Below are 22,350 nucleotides of genomic sequence, written 5' to 3' on the forward strand. Positions count from 1 at the left end.
TGCACAGAATCTCAGTTTTATATTATAGAGGCAGAGTAAGTCAATGTTGTCATATTCATTTTATTACAATGGTATTTTGTTTTATTATAAAATGCATTCTATGATCACTCCTTACAAAATCTCTGGATTTCATTTCTTCCCTACTCTACTAGATGCATTTAGAATCCCTTAGAAAACTACCTCTCTCTATAATTTAACTTCTTAATAACTACAGTTTAAAGCTTGCACTCTTAAAAAGGTCAGTGCAGGTATCAACATTACCTGAGGCATAAACATCAAACTCACAAAGTAGACAAAAGGCAGTTTTTGAATTGATTGGTATCCACAGACAAGAAATGTAATTGAACAGAGAACAAGATAGCAAATACTGAAATACGCAGTCAGCAGGAATAGAAGTAAATACCGCCTCTTCACTGCACTGTAAATACACACAGCATTCCCAAACACCTAACATTTCAGAAAATCTCCTAACTATCCAAGTGTCCTGCTGAAAAAGCTAGTTTCATAATTTTGCAGTGTTTTGCTGCCTTTGGGAGATTTAACACTAGATGGCAGACCACACCACTGAATGTGTAATGAAGCGTAAGCAAACCGCACTAAATCAGAGCAGTCATTTAAAAAGCTTAAATCAGAGAGACACTTTTGTACCCATTCCTTCTCTTCTTTTTATTAGATACTTCTGTTTTTCATGTGTGGCTCAATGGTACAGAGGAAATACAATAGTAGAAAATCCACTAAGTCAATTTCTGAAAAACATCCTTGGAGAATGAATATCATACAACATTAATGGGTAGATGTTTCTCTTCAGCTTACCACTAAATGAATTCCATCTGGTTCAGTCTGGTGTTCTTTGGAACACCTCCCCTACAAGGACAGGCTGAGAGCTGGGGCTGTACAGCCTGGAGAAGAGAAGGCTCCGGGGCGACCTGAGAGCTGCCTTTCAGTTTCTAAAGAGAATGTAAGAAAGAAGGGGACAGACCCCTTAGCAGGGTCTGCTGTGATAGGATAACAGGAAATGGTTTCAAACTAAAGGAGAGGAGACTTATGTTGGATATAAGGAAGACTTTTTTTTTTTTTTACAGTAAGTGTGGTGAGGCACTGGCACAGGTTTCCCAGAGAGGTGATCGGTGCCCTATCCTTGCAGACAGCCAAGGCCAGGCTGCACAGGGCTCTGAGTGCAGATGGAGCTGGGGGTGTCCATGCTCATTGCAGGGAGTGGGACCAGATGACTTTTAAGGGTCCCTTCCAATTCAAACAATTCCACGATTCTATGGTATATTAAACACCTATTACATTAGCTGATACTAAGATACAGTTCAATATCCACAGAGGAGTCATAGCTTTACCTTATGCCTTAATTTTACAATTTGTCCCAAAATAACACCGTGTTTTAGTTTCACTATTGATGCAAACCTATACAAAACATGATTTTAACTCACAATTTATAGCATTGAACATAATTACTGAATTTGAAACTCAGAATTGATAGCAACACTGACTTTTTTACACTAAAAATTATTAAGACCGTAAAGTTGAGCTGCAGCCCTCTAGATTTAATTTTTTTCATAAGCATGGAAAGATTGCTTACAGAAAAAAAAATCAGAAAAGCTCAAAAGCGAAGCATGCATTATTTCCAAATGATGCTTCAATTAATTCATATAATATAAATATTCATAAACTTACTACAGGTAAAGGCCTGCAAGTCAAGTAAAATATTATATACATTGTAAACACATTACTTTTGGCACTCTAAGTAAGTTTTTTCACTTTACTGAATAGAAAGCACACCAGAAATTATTTGTATTTTATGATCCAGTAATGAACATATTGTTTTTCTCACTTCTTACAGAAATACAATCATTTCTAAAGATGTTTCTATTTAAGAGACATTTTACTACACTGGAGCTATTTACATCATGCCTCACATGGCTTGCTCTCAATTTTCTGATCCTGCAAGAACTTTATTCCTTCAAATAAAACTGCAGGTAGAATTCCTAGGTGTATTTTGTGTGAGATATCCAGATATCAAAGGAAGAATTTACACAAAAATAGAAAGAAGCCTTCACTCTATCACACAGCCTTTATTCACTACCTTCCCCACAGCCCTTGGCAGCAGAGATGGTTTTCAAATATGGCAAAAAATGATTGCAATCATGAGCTCTGGTTTAAGAATGTGTTGATAACTGCTTTTAGTTTTCCATGAGTAGTTCTTAACCATTCTCAAGCCTGTCTTGTTCTCCAGACAAGGTTACCATGCTGAACAGTGGAGGTGAGGAAGAGAGACAAGTGTACAACTAACTACTATCATGCAGAACTTGAACTTTGGTCCAACAAGAGATCAGTATCCTTTCAAAGCTCAGAATTCATGGACTACAAACCCACTCGCTTCTACTCCAACACTGAAATATTTTACTGTACTTCGTCTCCACATAGTTCATATTTCTGCTTACTACTGATTCAGAAGCACAGCACATAATGTAGATATACAAACATTTATCTACATAAAACAAATGTTGTGATCAGATACATCAATTAAATGCACCAGATGTAACATAACAGACACACAGTGATTCCTTCTGTCCAGTAATCAAGTGCTGGTACCTCCTTAACTGGTCTTTTTTTTACTTCCTTTCTTCACGAAAGAGCTGAGTTTTCAGCCCCCAAAATGCAAATTTATTTGTGCAATTGTACTCCAGATGCCATAGCTGTGCACTGCAAGCATAAGTTTTTAACAGTAACATTTTCAAAATAGAGTGGTTCTTACAGTGAATGCTTTACTGCTCAAGACTTGAAGCTTTCTAGGCTACCAGTATATTTTATTCACAAGGCCCCTAGTAGGTATATTTTGAGATCTGTAAATAAATATCTATGATTCACTTAGGTATTGTATTTGTGATGTATGCTTGCAAAAAAAGAAAGAAAGAAAGAAAGAAAGAAACAACTTTAAATTAGATCTGTATTTCACGTGCTCTGCAACAACTTGGAATCATTAAAGTAGGAATCTGGCAGGCAGAGTATTTTTAAGCTATCCTTATGTCTGATGCATAAATCCTGCGCAGGATACTCACTGAGTAAGAACTGACTACGTGCTTCTTTTAAAATCTACCCTCAAGAATAAAAGACAGAGCCTCTCCTTTCCAAATGGGAACAGCAGGAAGGTCTTGTAGGGAAACAATCTGGTCAATCAGTGGAAAATAATCCGTACAGATACCTTATATAAAGCAAGGAAACGAGTGTTGTGACACATGACAAAGCGTTATTTTTTTCAGTAGAAGAGAAATAAATATTTACAACTCAATTTCATCTAAACTGAGACCAAAACCTACAATGTTTTAAATAACACTGTAATTGCAAGACAGAGAAGTTATATGGTTGCCATGGCTGCCTTCAAATGCCTTTATACGCTTTTACTTCTTCATATTTAATCTCACCTCTGAACTAACACTGAATTTATCTGTGTTACTGCCATATCAGCCATTTTCCTTCAGATTTCCTAATCTTGTACATAGGGAAGGCCAGATAGTCTTGACATAATAAATCTCACTGTTCAACATTTCAATTCAACATTTACTCTTTCCTAGCTTTGTTTTTGACATGTACTTTAACACCTAGCTCCGTATGCGATGCAAAAATAACTGTGGTTAAACAGTTAAAGCTGTATTCCTTTTCTTAACTAAGTTTTTCTTCTTTCTGGGTTGATACTCAGTCTTTTCTGGGTTGATACTCAGTCTAGAATAAGACTCCAGCAGTACAACATATTTTTATCCACTAACATAGGCAAAAAAGCCCATGGTGTTCAAAGTACGGTTAGGCAACTAACACACTAACCACAGCTATTTTGGTATTGCATCTTACTGTATCACTCAAGGAGGACAAACAGTCAAAAATAACTTTCCCTCAAACACAATAATCAGGCTTGTATTTGATGTTGAAATTACAGGTGGTTTTGCATTGCAAACAACTTTGTGGCAGTCTGAAAATACAGGCTTTTTTCACCCTCAATAGACACATGCTGCTTTATGTTGTCATTTTGGTAGAAGGAGTTTTCCTATGTATTTAAAACAAAACAACCCTTATTAAAATGTATTGGGACTCTGAAATTACAAAGTAGTATCTGGGATAACATCATCTAAAGATAACCTTACTCCTGTCATAATTCTGTGGCTATAACCAGTGTAAATCACATGAGTTCTGCTATTTTTAGAGAAAGATGCTGCAGTGTACTGCCCATCAGTGGGATTCAGTTTCCAACACGAACCTTGTTCAGACAGATTAGTGTATGCTATTTTTTTCCTGTAACATGAAAGCCAAAATGGAATTTTGAAGACTGGTCAGCTTCTTCACGAGTATCTGATGCTTAGAAGGTTATTAATGAAAGGGCAACGTTCACTGTGGTGTTGCCACAGCATTAGGGTGCTTTTACCATATTTTATATAGAAATTATGTTTCAACTGTAGCTTTATGGCCTAAGATTGATTATAAGAAACAAAATACAAATGATAAATATAAGGGAGTTCTATCTCTAATCTTAGCATCCAGATACCCATGCTTACATAAACTGACAATGATCAGTTTGGGAAGTCTTCATTTTACTTATATTATTCAAGTTACTGAACATGTTAAACATACAGCACCGTGACAGTGTCAAGGAAATTTAAGGATGCAAAGATTCAGAGATAATACTATAGACCTGGGTTAGTGACATACGGCTGTGCTATAAGGACAGCACTTCAGACTCCGAGGATAACTTCTGCTAACTATTCTAAGGCTACTGTAGCATACATTGTACAGTACAAAAATACATGCAAACCTTAATCAGCGAAGAAAAAAGATCATGAAACCAAGAGCGACCAGCTAAAAAACACTTTCAAACACCACTGAAATCATTTGTTTCGTATTTTACTATTTCAAACCCAAATTTTCAGCCTGCTGTTAGCAACTGACGTATACAATTATACGGTGAGGTTTCTCAAAGAAGACAGCAGTTTCTATTTAGGGCAAAAAATTAAGTAGCTAGGTTTCCTAAAGTGCTGATCAACCAGCAAGTTTGAATCAGTTTATTCATTTTAAAAATATCACTATTTAATGTTAGGGTCTAAATACGAATTAAGCTATTGTAATCTATGCTCCTCGATGCAGTGCAGAGAATAGCTAATACAATACTTCTTCCTTTAAAACATTGCTGTAAAACAACTAACCAGTACTGCCATCTGGTCTCTTACTGCAACCACAGTATTGCAATCACCGTACTGCACTACTACTGTACTTGTAGCAACAAAAGCTCTACAGATACAGCAACATAAAAGCAGAATCTTGTGGCATGCAAATTAGGTGCTGTCATTACCTTTACATACTTAACTAAATACTAGGTAGACTTACCCTGACAATACTGATTTCTGTCTTTCATTGTAAAGGGTGCACTTCTCTTTAACATTCAAAGCGTATAAAGCAGAAGCTGGAATACTGATCACAGTGCAAAAATGATTAATGAGGAAATAAAAGGAGGCAATGTACCTGACTGGGTAAAAAATCTGTCCACAGTAGCAGAAGGCTTTTCATTGAATGAACTCTAGATACCCCAAACTGACATTACAGCCTCCAGTTGCACCAGGGGAGATTCAGGTTGGATGTTAGGAAAACATTCTTCTCCAAAAGAGTGCTCAGGCACTGGAAGGCGCTGCCTAGGGAGGTGGCTGAGTCACAGTCCCTGGAGGTGCCCTACAACCATTTAGATGTTGTACTAAGGGACATGGTTTAGTGGGGAAACATTGGTGGTAGGTGGAGGGTTGGCCCGGATAATCTCACCGATCTTTTCCAACCATGGGGATTCTATGATCCTATGACACACCTGAAGCCTCTTCCTTTCTTTGTGAAACAAACTCAAATAAACCTTGCTTGCAAAATATTATGGAACCAGAAAACATACTTGAGTGAAAATATTTTCAACAGGTATCTGCAAGAACAAATGAACGATTGGTATTTGGATAGTACAGGACTATGGAGAAAATGAGTTCCTGAAAAGTATTTTGCTAATCATGTTCCAGCAATGCGGCTGCCCTGGAGATTTTGTCTAGATCAAAGCATCTCAAACTCATGGCATCAGTTCAAGCTTCCTACTATGCTGAAGCTTCTTACGATCCTATACTGAACACTGCAGATGTAATCTCTATCAAATCTGAATTTATCTTACTCTTCTGATGAAGTAAGCTAGAGCAGATGACTACCACTTGAGTATAGTTCATGCAGCTATAAAATTACTAGTATTTGCTTTTAGTTTGTTTCAATTTAACTTTACAAACTGTGTTCTCTATTTCTGCACTCATCGAACACTACATATTTAAAACACATTATATTCTCCCACTAAAGATTTACTTGTTCTCATTCCTTTTCCTAAAATAAATTCAAGTTAAAGTACATCATTATGGATGTCTAGAAGAGTAGAACACGTAGATCTAGAACTTTCAAGTGTTATTTTCCTGTTTAGGTTATTCATGATAACTTTAAAAGTTTCACTCAGGAATTTGCTGAATTATATTGCTATGGCAACATTAGAGAAGTCAGAATTTTTGGAAAGCTTCATTATCCAGACTTTTTGCAGTATGATGAGCTAGCAGTTCAGCTCTGGGACTCACTGTTGCTTATCACCATAAAGAATCAGAGATTAAAATAACTAGGCAAGGCGCTCTGCTGGACGCCATGGATGTTCACACACTGAAAACTGGCCTAGCAACAAGCTAGAAATCAAAGGTAGAACACTCAAGACTGCAATGAGCAAACTGCCGGTATTTTTTTTTCTCTTTTTCAAAACAAATGTCAGAGGACTCCCTTAGTTTAGAACAGCGTGCAGTGGCAGAAGAGGGAAACACCGTGAAGTGCTGAGATGTTGTAAACTTACAAACCAGAACTGTTTTTCTAGTAACTCTCTTTTAAGGTTTAAATAAAAAGGAGCCACTTGTTCAGGAAGAAAGAGATCTCTAAGTGCCAAAAAAGCCCAGTATGACCGTATCCTCAACAAAATGCAAATGAATATATTTAAATACCTAATACCAGATGGAGAGTTTACTTAGACATATGTCTACTATACCAGGCTTGACTGAATAGCATATGCCACAAGGACAAGTCTTGCATTCGTATGCACATGCAAGCAGTGTGACATTTTCATGTTGGTTTTTTTCTTTTTCAAATTAGTATTTTAAAGGATGTTTCAGAACTGGTGGAGCAAGAACACAGATCAGATCATTAGTTAGACTAGTCTTTGGCACTCTCATACTTACATTTAAAAATCCTTCCCTCTCTTATAAGTCTATATAATTTAAAGAAGAGAAGGCAAGACTATAGATAAACAAAGGTATCAGGGAGATTTAGAAATGGAATGCATTCCAAGTCCTGCCAGAACAAAGCCGCTGTGGACTTCATTTAAAATTCATATGTTTAAAACCACAGAATGTAAACTTCCAGTCATATTGAAAGCCATGACATCCAATAGCTATTGGGACTCAAAGGAGGCTGTAAATCTCTGCTCTTACCTGTGCATTTTAGAAGCTGGCACAGCTGCCTTCCACATAGCCTTTCCTTTCTACACTTTGGGAAACCGGAACCACAATTTTGCACTTTCTGTACTGAACTTTCACTGTACTTAGTCATCACTGAAGGCTGTCACTACATACTCTTGTTGGATAATTCCATGCCAAAAGGCAGAACTATTTATGAACCTTTGTAGAAGCAGAGGTTAAACAGGGATACCAACAGGAGCTCAAGGTGTCTTAGAATTCAGGATCTTAAGCAGAATTCTTTGGGCAGGATGGTAAACATACTGTGCTAGTCCTAGACTATCATACCCAACAGAATAATGTAAGCTTTAATTGACTCAATTCTATTTCTTTTATTTTCTTTTCCAGATAGAAAACTTGTTTGAAAAAGGATCCTATTCTCCGATTCCCTTAATGATTTTCACAATTAAAAGTTCTCTTTAAGGTCTTTTCAAGAAGAGAAGTGTAGCTGAATTGTTTTCACAATTCTTTTTGAAGCATCAACAAGTAAAAGATAACATATTTGCTTATCTGTCAATATGGAAAAAATCTCTGGAATACCCGTCTCTGATGGTATTGTAGCTGTGACGACGTAGGGATAAAAGAAGACTTTTTTTATCTGATTGTTATCCAATCAGATGATCTGATATACTTGGAAAGAAATAAAACAACCAAGCATGTAAGATTTCACTTAGCACAGGCATGTTTGATGGACTGTTTTTCCCATATGGACCTCCTTCTACTTCCTCATACTCACTGCTGCCTTTTTAGATATATATTGTCCCACTCCAGCCTCCTTCCTTACAGAGCCACGGTCCCAGCACTCCACAGACAATCTACCTCTTCCTTGCAATTCTGAATGATTACTGTACTTTGGTAACTCAGAGAAACTGTTTGCTGCCTCTGCTTCACATCCAAGGAGTTGCACCCAAATTCTAGTTTTCTCTAGTCATAAATAGTTGCATATAATACCTATATATAAAAACATATACAATATATGAACATACACTTTTAATAGATATTTTAGAAGAAATATCTTGTATGTTCATCAATTGCTTAGCATGTTACAAGAAGCTGTTGGGAGCACATTTCCTGTTAGAGCTTAGTTTTGCCCAAAGATACATTGACAAAGTGAAAGACTAAATAACTTACCAGAAGTGCTAACTCGGTGAATACTTTCAGTATTGATTGTTTCTTTGGTGAACTGCATTCATTTGTACTCCGCCTCTGACCAGATTAAGAAGCAAAGACTAAATCTCAAAGCTGCAAAAGAAAATAAAATTCTGCATGGATGCAATAACACAATTGTAGAATTTCTAACTTAAATCATATTGTATTTCCTGGTATGAATTTAATTTTGTAAAATATGATTAACATAACAGTATACTTTTTATTAGGATGTTGCCTTCACATAGCCTAAAGGCTGAATGAAAATGTGCTCAGTAAATAGAAAACACTAAAACAAAGTAAATCTGGACTGTCATTGCCAACTATAATCAGACATACCTCGCTGTTAATTTTGCCTTCATAAAACAGATATTACTTATCCTTACCCTCATCTTCAGTTTACTGCTCATTACTACTCAATGGTTGTTAATGCAAAGTAATAAAACTCTATAAGATTCTACAAGAATATTTTATTGATTCATGGCTGTGTGTGGGAATGGATTCTACCAGTTAATAGTCAGTATGATCTTTCAGGGTTTTATGGTAGGAAAATATCTGGCTTAAAAAGCAAAGTGTACTCATGAGTGTTTGCAGCTTAACCATATTTAATGTAATATTCTCATAAGGATCTCATTATTAGCCACATTATGATTTGTTAAATTCTAAATTTAATTGGAATTTGGAAGATTGATGCAGTGTTCACATGCCAATTGTAACTTTAACTCTTCATTCACAGTGTTATTCTTTGGATCCCTCATGCCTTTATCATTAGGCAGCCAGTTCAAGAACTCAAATACCAAAGTAACTGAGAAACAATACATGATTTGAGTTGGATATATTAGCTTTTAACTGGAAAAAAAAAAGACCAGAAAAGAACAAATGAACACCTCTACACATTTTTATTTTTATTTTATCTTTACAAACAAGCTAAAGTGAAATAACTAAGTAACTGTGAAAACATAATCCTGTAGCTGGAATTCTGAGAACAGCATAAGCTGTAAATGTTTCTATTTTTCTCTCTTCTCCACAAACTGTCTTGGTAATCTTTGATGCTAATTCTATCTAGAGAAGAATTTTCATGGGTATAAAGGACATACACACATGAGAATCATCAAAATGAGAATGAAGTATGTACAGATTTTTTTCTTTATTCCTTTTACGCTCCATAAAAAGAATTGTTAGGTGATTTGAAACTATTGCTCTTCTCAAATGAATAAAAAGTCTTCTCCATTCTTCCTGTTATGTTCAAGCAGTTTTCTTTCTTGCTCTGGCGACAGCAACTTAATCTCCTAATTCACATATGCTGTATGATCTGGCTCATAATATAGAAGATTTATGTTTATATAATTGATTATATATGTAACACAAATCTCAATGCTAGAAATACTTAGCATTTTAACTCTTATCTTTTCTGATAAGTTCAGTTGAATCCTCTTAGAAATGGAGATAATATTACTTGTATATTTCACACTGGACCAAAATGCTTTTTGTCTAAGATGAAAATATTGTTGTTGATGTTGTTTTAAGTAGAATGTCTGTTTATTACTGCAACTGCAGATACAGGAGAAGACCTATTCCTATGTTTAGTATGCATAATATAAAAAAGTTTAAAATATCCATCTATTAAAAATAAAAGCAGTTAAATTAGCAATCTAAGCTTGGGCTTAGAAAGGGATGTTAGATAGTCTGATGCCCTATTTTGTCCTATAAAACAGTGAAATGCAGTTTGAAAATGAGCTGGAGGTTAAAAACTTTTCTAGAAGGCATGGTTATAGATGTTCTTGGAATTACAATCAATGATAATCATTAACTTCAATTTAAAAAAATCCTGTAAGTTCAGGATAGTCATTAATGACTATATCTCAAGAAAGAATATCACGTGACTGAAAAGGATGTTTTAACACAAAGGTAGAATTAAGTGCTCCTTTCTTTATCTGATCATGTCTGCCACACGCAAGCAAAGGCCAACAGGCAATGGATTACTGTCACAGCCCTGAAGCTTTAGCTAGCTTGATACTCTGTAATCCTTTACTCACAGCAGAGCTGACCCTAGCTCCAGTGCCGGTCATAGGAACGCCCACCAAGCTGCACATACTGAGTAAAGTGGTTTGGGGTGAGATAATTATGCGGGGAGGGGAAAGTTTGTGAATTATTTAATGTTTGGTACTACTTCCCTTACTAAATAACTGCATACTTAAACACACTGTATGTTTTGCACAGGGCGGTCATTTGAAAATAAAGTAACACTCAAAGGGAATGCTTAAGTCAGTCTAAAGAACTCAAGAGTTCTAGTCGCTTGTTCAGCCTATATTGTAGTATTCATTAATATCCATAAAGACGTATACAATTGGGATTGTTCAACATTTTGCCATAGCTTTCCTGCTAATAAACAAATTAGCCAGATGAATGTTAGTTTGGATAGTCCTAAAATCCTGCGGTATAATAAAAATATCCACTGAATAACCTCTGACAGAGTTTCATTAGTGTAAGCGCTGGAAGGTTCTGAGAACATCTCAACGTACTTCTGCGGGGAAAAGCTCAGCATGTAAGACTTTTTTCATATGGTACTGTAAGTTAGATGGCACAACAATTTTAAAAAATTTGACTTAAACCCTCACTCATTTTCACTCTTTTGCTTTTTTTAAGCTTCTACTTAAAAGATTATTAAGCAGAAAACAGCACTAAATTGGGTGTCTGTGTAACAATACTAGAGTCAAAAAGCAATGCTCCGACTTGAAAGCATGCTGCGCATCTTTCTGTTACTTGTAAAGCACATCTTCCCTTTATTTTTGCCATTTATATGCACTCTCAAACATTATTTTCTGTGAATTGCTGCTCTCTGTAAAACTACAAAAAATAAAAAAAGACATGGTCACATTCTACTTTCTTAAGGTCATACTATAAATTGTCACTCATGTTACCATAGAAACAGAGTGGATTTCATCATTACAATGCATGCAGCAATAATTGTTTTTATTTTAGTCCATGGATAGGTAGTTAATGGTGCCAGCTGCAGTTAGCACAGAGGCAGATTCTTGTCATCTAAGCACAAAGCTGCTGTCGGCTGTCACTGTGAGCTCTCCTAACCATCAGCAATTCATAGGGGAACATTTGGGCAGAAAGAAGAGCTGTTAACAGGCCTTAGTTCTGTGGCTGAAATAGATTTCCCTGCAGGAATTATGTTTTCATATGAAAAAGAAATAAACAAGCTACAGCAGAGTTCTTCACACTGTCCAGGCAGGTCACTGCAGAAAAACTGGTCTTTATGTGGCAGCTTGTCAAACTTAGATTCTGTTGAAGAAAGGTTGAGCTGCCATCCTACCCACAATACAAACTTTCTCAAGAATGTACAGCTACATGTTATGAAGTTGCAGCTAACATAGGTCTCCATGCAACTGCACACTTCAACCTTAGATCAACAGGTATTAAGAAATGAAAATACTGCAGCTCTGCGAGATTAGAGCTACTACATGTATGCTCAAATTTGTGCTTATTTAAAATACACAAGTAGAGACTAATATATAACAAAATCATAAATGAAAGCAATATAGGATAAGGGATAATATGGAATATGGGATAATCTATGGGATAATTGAATCCCTACTTAAAATCAGGTTGCAGTTTTACAATGTACAAACCCCAAAATAAGCAGTTAATGGCCCCACAGTGCATTACAACAGGTAGGGAACATTGGATTTGGATGCCATCCTTCCTAAGGTACAAACATGCATATCGGTATTTTTCTTTCATATAGCACATTGAACTTGAGTTTTCTCTAAATTTAGGAAGTGTACTACACTTTTAGTTCCTCTGAATATGTATTTCAAAGTATCACAGAGTGGTTGGGTTTGACAGGGACCTCAGGAAACATGGGGTCCAACCCCTCTGCTCAAGCAGAGCCAACTCTGAGAGCCTGAGCAGGTTGCCCAGGACTGTGTCCAGACTGCATTTCAACGCTATCTTCATGGATTCCACAGTTTCTCCAGCCAGTGCTTAGTCACCACCACAGTAAAAGCAAAACAAAATAAAAAAAATAACAACAAAACAACAACAACAACAGAAAAAACCACCCCACAATTTCCTTACTTTCAGAGGAAACCTCCCACGCTTCACTTTGTGCCCACTACCTCTTGTCACCAGGCAGAAGAAAGTAACATTTTTGGCCACAAAAGTGGCCGAACAGTGGAACAGGAACACCTTACTGAGAGTGTGATATATCACTGGAACAGGTTGCCCAGGAAGGTTGTGGAATCTCAATTTATGGAGATACTACAAAGTCTTCTGGCCATGATCCTGCACAGTAAGTTCTAGGTGACTCTGCTTGAGCAGAGGCAGCTGGACAAGATGACCTCCAATGGTCCTTTCATACCTCAACCACCTATTCTGCCCAAATATGGGCTAAGCATCACATGAAACAGGCAAGCCAAAGCCTACTGGAATCAGGTGTCTAGCGTTGTGAGAGAAAAATGTTTTTCATAATAAATGTCTGTTAATTCCCTGAACTGGTTATTGTAGCTTTCAGGATTATTTGAGGAACAGAAACCACACATCACAGGTCTCTGCACTACACCAACTTACTTCTACTTCAGTAATGTTCCACACAATTTGCTGAGCAACACATAAAGTGCTCGCTCTTAGTGTACACTTAATACTGAAAAAACTATCAAAGCTGTTACTTTATATTAAAATTTCCATTATTATATCAGATTATTATTATATTATTATATATATAAGATTTGGCTTCCACTACAAAAGATTTATTACCAGTTAGTCTCAGTTCATGTTAATTTGGTTATAATTAATGATAGTTATGTGGAATATTATCTCATCCTTGTAAGAGACACAGCTAATGTGTAGCTTAAATATTAATGAGCTTATTCTTTATAAGGATAACTGGAAAGCTTAACGTAAATTATTACTCAAGCAGACAATTATTTTTCCTAAACTTAAGGTACTTCAAATCAATAGGTTTAGAGGCTAACTATAAAGCACCATTTTCTGTACTTAGTCTTCCTTACTCAACATGATAAAATAAATCACGCAGGATTGTATTTCCCTCTGACATATGCCTGTGCAACTTGGTTCTGAAAAAACCTCCTAGAAATCAACAATATTATATGAAAAGCAATTGGCTTTCTTGGCAATTTTCCCAATGTAGAACCGACAAAAATGCAGCAATAAATTAGAACAGTTTCAATAAAAACAGGTATTTAGGCAAGGCATTCTGAAAACTGAATTATGGCTAGAATTCTACTTGGAAATGCCTGTATAGAGGTCCCATCTGTGAACACAGCAAATTATAACAGACAAGGTGTTGATGGTGGTATAATTTTTGAATACCAATAATGACAATAAACGTTGCTCAACAGGTAATACACAGCAGTCACTGACTTGTACAGTTCTTTCATTGATCACTCGTCCTCAGATCCCAGGAATTGTAATATATGTATTCAGAGCCATGATGTTTTACACAGCATCTCCCTGCATGCCTCCAATTACTGAGGTTTTCCCAACTCCTTTGGGATTCCTCACTCTGTACAAATGTACCCTAGTTATTTTGTATTTAGGTCACATCAACTATGCACACACAGCGGCATCAAAGAGGTCACCATATGTCCAAGAATTCCAGATATGTTTGTTATACATTTGCATTCTGAAATGTATTTAAAATAAATGAGCATATATATATTTGTTCAGAAATATAGTAACTGCAATTCTAATTTTAACAATACATCAGCTACATAGTGCAAACATTGTTTCGGGGGAAACATCAGGCTTATTGCACAGATACTCCATAGTGCATATACATAGACAACTTCCTAGTAAATCTCAGGCAAATATGACAGTTGTATATTTTCTGAATGTTTTCCAGGTGGACAGCCAGACTGGAAAGTTTCTGCTGCAGTCCTATAAGCTATATTTGGTAATAACTCATTTCCCAGCAAGTATATATAAAGCTATGCAAGATGGAAAAAACAAGTTTCTAATTCTCACCCATTTGAAAAGAACTCAGTAAAAAGAAAACTGAGAGGGTTCTGTGCAAATGCTGCTCGATGCACAAAGCTGGCAACGATTGCACTGCGATCTCTGTTCTTCTGACCCCGGCACATTTGCCCACAACCTGGCTCATTTGGTCAGGCCAGGCATTGAGCTGTGTCTTGGAACAGAAACAAAATAGGATCAGCGAGGTGGTGCTGGCTTGTTTTATTTTTACAAATATATGCTATGAGCAAGCATAGATAAAATGAATACATTGTAGAAGGAAGAGTAATTTAGACATATTTCAGCAGTCAGCTTGACTCCCATACTACTTTGTTATGGATATCTGTTAAACACTACACGTTCCGTCATAATTCTACAGCGTTGCACAACATTCTGTGTTCTAAGCTGAAGTTAATCAGCGTACACTGTGGTGTAAAGACACATGTCAAAACTAGGTAAGAACAGATCGTGTACAGTGATATGAAGAATGGTAGTACAATCAGAATTTGGACAAAAATAGGTATCAAAAGTGGCATTCTTTTCACATTCTAAATGATCGGTATTGAGTTCAATACCTTGACTTTTCCCTAGGAGTCTGCTTAGCTACACATTTGTAACAAAGTACAAACACATAATACAGAGCTGTCAATACAAGAACAGCAGGAAAAGGGATCTTTCTCCAAAAAGCAGCAGAACAGAAGCATGTTAAAAAAAAAAAAACAAACCAAAAAAACCCAATTTTTATAAAAAAGAACAAAACCCCAAACCATCCTACCAAGCTAAAAAGCAATCTATGTAATTACAGGTATTTTCTGACATACTATAATATCACAGAAGGCTGAACAAACTCAAAGACAAACCACTTGGAAAAGGCTCACTGGAAAATACTTCTGTAGCTCGAACTGCCTACATGGGGCCGCATGTCGTAATTGCTGAGAAAGAAAGGTAGGGAGGATCTTGGTCTTTAGCAGTGTTAAACATACACAACTCCAGAGAGACTACCCAGACATATGCCGTCAGCTCCCTCCTGCTACACAGAACACGTCAGAATGGTAGAGAGAACTGCGTTACACTACCAGCTTTATGCTTATACCAGCGCAGAGTAATGATTTAAGGTCCTGACTGGGAAAGAATTAAAAATAAATGCATCACTGTTATTAAGTCAAACAACTATTAAACAAATTTATGGTATTTACACAAAGGTTACTTTATGAATAGTGACCGTTTGAATGTCTTCTTGACCCTTCTTAGAACTCCTGAGTAAGTCTTCACAGAACAATGCAGATAATATCAGGCAAGGGTCAGCTCTCCATGCAACTCAGAGAAATGTTGCATATATTTACTATATAAATAAACAAATCAGTTCGCTTTCTTTTAACTGGTTTTTGTAGGCATCTGCTAATTTTCTTGAGAGTTTTTTGTGCTTTCATTGTATCTCACTATGCATGGCAGGGTAGGGAATCACTCCACATGTATCAAATTCATCTGGCCATCCAGAAAAACCAGTAGCCTTTTTATTTCTAACACTTAATTTTAAGCTGTTTTCTTTCTTCACTCATCCTTCCACCAACGTTAGCAATAGATGAGTTTTGGTTACCAACATGCTTATGCTTTACCACATAAAGCATGCAAGAGCAACCACAAGCAATCACCGGTGCCTTCAGTAGTTACTGCATTAACCTGCCAATAGCTGGAAATCGATGGAGCAAATTGCACTTAGATAACTAAAGTGACTGATCATCTCAACATGCAGTTAAATGGGGGATAAGTAGTCTACGCATCCCTCTCTCCTGTCTATATAAGTAAAATTGTGATCACAGTATATATACAGTTTTAGACAGTAATATGGAATATTTGCAAGCTACTCTCCTTTAGGATATATGTGCTGCTATTACAGACAGTTTGGAGAGACAAGATATTATTTATTAACAACATTTTAATGCAAGCTGTCTTGTTCAGCAAAGTAAATCTGGTGTGGGGAAAAGAAAATCTCCCCCATCAGCTCTTAAAATGATGCAGGTAATATTCTGTGTGATCAAAAGACTAGCCAATTTACTCCTGACCACATCCTTCTCTGACAGTGAATGCAATGAAATACAAGCCCGCAGGCACATGCTAGAGTAAAAATATTTTTAGATTTTCAATCCCCTGACTGGATACTGCCATATTAAATATAGATTACCTTTTATGACTACAGATAAAGCTGAATGAAAGAAGGAAAAAAGTCACTGAGCAAGAGAGAAGTGCAGCAAGGAAGGTATATCATGTAAGTTGTAGACAATGCCGTATAAAACTAACATATAAGTTCACCACATGAAGCAGAACAATGAAGACTGTATTTCAGGGGTAGATATTTTGATAGTAATTATTTATAAATGTATTCTTACCCTAATTATGACTGAAGCATCCTTAAAATTACAAGGCCTTGTTTGTAAAAGTCCCTCAAACGTTACGAGATGCACGCCCAGCAGCTTACATTTATATGGCCATGTCTTGGGATATAGAGAATATTTAACGCAGTTTTTCATTTTTAAAGTTGTTGAACTCGTAATTTTGAGAATTCAGTGGTAATAGCACTAACTAAGCAAAATTTTGGTTCCCTTGGCCAGCCCTGCAAAATGAAATAGTATTGCTATTTTGATAAATGATTCCAAGTATAGCTTATTATTTTAAACAGCATGAGAAGTTGATGTTTTATTTAAATTTTCAGTGTATTGGTACAGACATTAGAGCCTTCCTGTTATCAGCTTAGATATGTTTATTTGGCTTTCCATTGAGGCTTCGTGCCATCTTCCTTTGCCACAGATAAAAATTATATTTTTAGCAGTGTATTTGCCTTTAGTGTGAAACTGCAGATCAAGCAAACAGCAATACAACTTCCACTCTGAAGTAGTTTAGTCATGAAATAAGCGAGATGAAACTTCTGCTTTAGTGAGTGACTGCTGGGAAGGACAAAGTGCAAACTGTTGGACTACACACTGAACAGTTCAGCAGTAGACAGGGAGAAAAAGACTAGCCTCAGCTTCTCTCATAGAGCCTTGCTTTGAAGCATTTCTGTCTGCAGCATACTGCATATAGGATGGCCTGAAGAAGAAGCTGTTCCAAGCAATGGCTCACAACATGCATGCTACTTTCAACAGAAGTAGCAAGCTTTTCCCATGGAGATGCTTATTGGACTAGTCCAGCACCCAGATTTACTGAGCAAATCTAGAAGCCTCCTTTCATTTATAAATCCCAATCCTTTTTTTGGTATACACTAATGACATGACACATTAAAACACAATGACAGAGAGAAAAAAACCACCAAAGGCTCCCTGCTCTTTAGACACGTTCATCTGCAATATGTACATCAATCATCTCTTACAGAAAGAAAAAGAGCTACAGCTTGCACTTCCAACACAGCAGTAATAACAAGGTGCCTAACTAGACAGCCAGTAGGATGAAAAAGTACCGTATACAAAAAAAGCATTTTAAAAAGTATTATTTTATTTAAGACTTTTTTTTTTTAAACAGAAATAATTCTTTTCCTGAAATGGCATGGCAGACTTCTGAAACACAGATCAACTGAGAGACAGGGATAGTTCTCAGTGGACACAGCTCCAACTAGAATTTTCCACAGAATCAACACTGCCATTCAGCAGTGACTGACTGAACTTAAGAGCTCCGCTCCAAAAATAACGCAGTTTGCATATTGCATAGAAGCAAAAAACCATTCAAGTTCAATACCCTTCTGCTGATGAAAAGGGGCCATTTGGGTTGAAATTCTATACTGAAGATTAATGTTCTTTTTTGTAAAGAAAGAATCATTAAACAGTACTGAAGCATCTACTGCTGAAGGCACCAGCACTAGTGTTTAAAATACTTGTAACTTGTGGTTCTATTTCTGGCTTTTTTTTTTCCTCTTGTTTGAAATTTTGAAATCGTTCACAGCCAAAAGAGGAAACTAAAGTAAGCTTTTAAATTATCTGCACAGAAGAGAGATGGCCAACTTTTGAAGATCTAAGGAGTTAAGAAGAACACTGTAAGCATACAAAGTCTGTTTGCTTACAGAGGGACAAAATTCTCTGTGATTGATCAAGTGTCATATACTTTCTCTAAAACAATTACATCTTCAAACTTGTGAAAATTTTCAATGCTTTACTGTATATGGGATATAGAGCATAACCCTTCAGCTCTTCTATCAAACTGCCTTTGCAGAACTCCTCTTTTAAAATGTCTCCTACTAAGATCTCATTGGCTAAAACAGTGCAGAAGCAACCCCCAGCTTCATCACACTTCCAAAGAAAAGGTCTCAGCACAGTAAAATTCTTCTTGCAGTGGCTTCTGCCTGGCTCTGAGCTCTTGGTTTTTGTTTTTTCCTTGCTGAAGACTGTTATGTTATCCCTTCTGTTATTGTTAAATCATCTGCTACCAACGTCTGGCTGACGGAAGGTTCGCTTGAAAACCTGACTGGTTATGAAGGAGACACAATCCTGTTCATCTTCAACCCTGGTATAAACCAACTGGAGTCAGTAGACAGGCACTGGCTCATTCCAGAGCTGAATTTGATACTTTGTGTTTACATTAATTGTTTCACCATTTCAAACAAATGTTTATTTAAAGCTGATTGAGGTAAGAGCTGACACAGTGTGCCATTTACATCATCAGTGACTTTGCCACTCCATCTCAGCAGGTTTTACTTTGAAGAACCAAAAATAGCTTCATCAGACACAGAAGGAAAATCTCATAGCTCTGGTTAATCAGCAGCAGTCTGTGGAGAAAACAGCAAAGTAATGAAATCTCCACTTCTGAATAATTTTACTTGGGAAGCAGTCAGATTTCAGCATAAATTAATTCTGAGCATCCAGCTCTGTTTTCAGCTAGAATGCTGAATCAATCAAGTACTGAAGCTAAATTCACAGCTCCTCCTGGCATACCCTTTAGGGCGAGGCGCTGACAGATACAGAGGAGATCCATTAGGTGTAAAATAAAAATTACAGTTACTGACATAGGGACTTTTATTAACCTTATCTTCTCAATATTCTAAATACCAGTAGTCGATACACTGGAAGGCTTATAGAGGTAAATACATTCAGACATTCTTCGGTTTTTTATTTTCCTTCTCAATCTGTCAGAACTCACAGCACCAGAGCACTCCTGCAATTTACATCCTGACTTTGTCCACAATCAGACAGTGAAAATGAATTAAGAGCGTCTAATTCTTATCTGTCGATACTCATGTTAAAAAAGAATTTTAGCTACATTACTGCAGCCATTTGTGGAAAAAAAAAATAAAGTATTGTTTAACAAGAAAGATGGACAGGAGAGTGAAGGAATGCTATATGCTCCCCAGCACTTTGTAGGCAAATTTACCATCACACACTTTTATATTGTTTCTAAGGTAACTACAGATATTTTTGGAGTATTTTCCTCTCTCATCCCTCAAATCTTACAAGAATGAACCAGTTGCTAAAACCTATGCACTACAGTAAAACAAGATTTTCCACATTCTCTATTAACCAAATCCCAAAGAGTTACTCATAAGCACCTTAAATCACTTGCCTGCCTAAATTTTCCGGATTGACAGCTGTATTAACATCAGCAAGCCTATGAAAATTATAGGTAAAACCCAACCTCTTTAAAAATCATTCCACTTTTGGCCTGCAGACCAGGCAACATGTGAATGTTACTACTTTTGGTGCAAGAGCATAAGTCACCAGGAACAATAAAACTGTGATATTATTTTAAAAGGGCCAAAGAGATCAGGAAATTTTAATTAAGATGCGAACACTGATATATGAGGTGTAATGCACAATGAAAACATTTTAAATAACAATATCCAGCAGGAGTATTCTAGAAAGCTCTTTGTCTTACCTGTCCACAGAAAAGCTAAACATGAACTAAGAATGCATATGGAATTTATATTCCAGCAAGGCTCCTGAGCTTCTGGGGAACTTCAGCCCGAGAGGCTTACTGCTGCTGAGCTCCTAGGTGTCATTTCCATTCTCACAGACAAAAACAACCACAAAAATCAACAAAGTAAAACCCCTTACTGCATTTTTGGAGAAAATAGAGGCCCCAAGGAAATTACAAAACACAAGTGTTTAAAGTAGATGCAGACAGCTTGGCAAATGGGGAAAGTCAGCAGTACCATTTACTGTGTGAATACATTAAGGTAAAGCAAAATGCTCAAAAATGTAACATCACTAAACAGGAATCAGTATTAGGCAATAAATTCCAACAAATCTTCTTTAAATGATAAAAAAAAAAAATGACCCAAACCTTTTTCTTTCATTTCCCCTCCCCATGAACAGGTCTCACGTAAACTGGTATTCACAAGCAGTTCCTAAAGAAACATCATATTCTAAATTTAATCTTTTCAGAAAGATTACTAATGAACAGAAGTGTATAGCTCAAACCAGCTTAATCCTTTTAAACCACTTTAAAAAAAAAAAAAGAAAGAAAGAAAAAGGAATGCTCCGGATATTTTCAATGAAGATATTCTTGAAGCTTTTAAGCCAGAGACAAGACTTGTATCAGACAGGCATTGTTAATCAGCTGACACAAGATACTTAGCATAGTTTCAAATCATTAATTTCCTTTTTTCCCATGATCTTTACTGCCTTCAAATTCCACATAATGTAAGCAAAATCAAGGTAGTAACTAAGTAAAATGGCCTCTTCTTTAACTACCTTTAGCAAACTGGCTCTTTTACAACAAACACACAATTACTCCCAAATTAGAGCAGCAGGAACAAAAAATTGTTTTAAATCAAGATTTGCCACTTGCATAGCATTAAATGCTTTCTGTGAGGAAATTTCCTGGGCATATATATTTTACATCTTCTGAAAATGAATATTTGCACAGCCACGTTGGGAACACATATTCAGTACGGTGTGAGACAGATCTGAAAATGTTTTAAGTACACAGCCAAAGCTGAAGACAAGAGCACAGAAAGGTGTTCTGGAAGCTCCTTCCAGCACTGACAAAGGAACATAGGCTGTTCCTTGCTTATCAGAACCAGGATTTGTCATCCGGGGGAGAAAAGAATTAAAGTTAAAATGTTATAGAAAGTTATTTTTATAAATTCTCCGCAAATGTTGCTCTTAGAACAGTATTAGAAAATTATTTCCTTAATATAAGCTGTTATTTCACACTGGAAAACCATATCATTTCACATTCTGATAGATTAAGAGTGTTGCCCTAGAGCACGTCCAGAGAAGGGCAATGAAGTTGTGAGGGGTCTGGAGCACAAGTCTTATGAGGAACAGCTGAGGGAACTAAGATTGTTCAGTCTGGAGAAGAGGAGGCTCAGGGGAGACCTCATTGCTCTCTACAGCTACCTGAAGAGAGGTTGTGGAGAGGTGGGAGTTGGCCTCTTTTCCTGTGTCACACAGGATAGGGCAAGAGGGAATGGCCTCCAGTTGCACCAGGGGAGATGCAGGTTGGACATTAGGAGCAATTTCTTCTCCAAAAGAGTGCTCAGGCACTGGATGGGCTGCCCAGGGAGGTGGCTGAGTCACCATCCTTGGAGGTGCTCTAGAACCACTTAGATGTTGTACTGAGAGACATGGTCTAGTGGGGAAACATTGGTGGTAGGTGGACGGTTGGCCTGGATAATCTTGCAGGTCTTTTCCAGCTGTGGGAATTGTACTATTCTAAGAGACCTCCTACCACACAGCAATCCCCACAT

The 22,350-nt window shown here is 36.8% G+C and overlaps 1 long non-coding RNA gene across 2 annotated transcripts in view; it reads right to left on the reverse strand.

Annotated features, from left to right (window-relative positions):
- LOC110404572 overlaps positions 1-22,350 on the reverse strand; it is a 108,783-nt gene that overhangs the window by 57,444 nt on the left and 28,989 nt on the right. Inside the window, exon 2 of one of the 2 annotated variants that reach the window (XR_002442322.1) lies at positions 8,682-8,792. The exons of the other annotated variant lie outside the window; for it this stretch is intronic. This is a non-coding gene — a long non-coding RNA (uncharacterized LOC110404572). The remainder of the gene's footprint in view (positions 1-8,681; positions 8,793-22,350) is intronic. 2 annotated transcript variants of the gene reach the window in all.

The sequence above is a fragment of the Numida meleagris genome, chromosome 10 (assembly GCF_002078875.1).
Source record: "Numida meleagris isolate 19003 breed g44 Domestic line chromosome 10, NumMel1.0, whole genome shotgun sequence".
NCBI classification, from domain to species: domain Eukaryota; kingdom Metazoa; phylum Chordata; class Aves; order Galliformes; family Numididae; genus Numida; species Numida meleagris.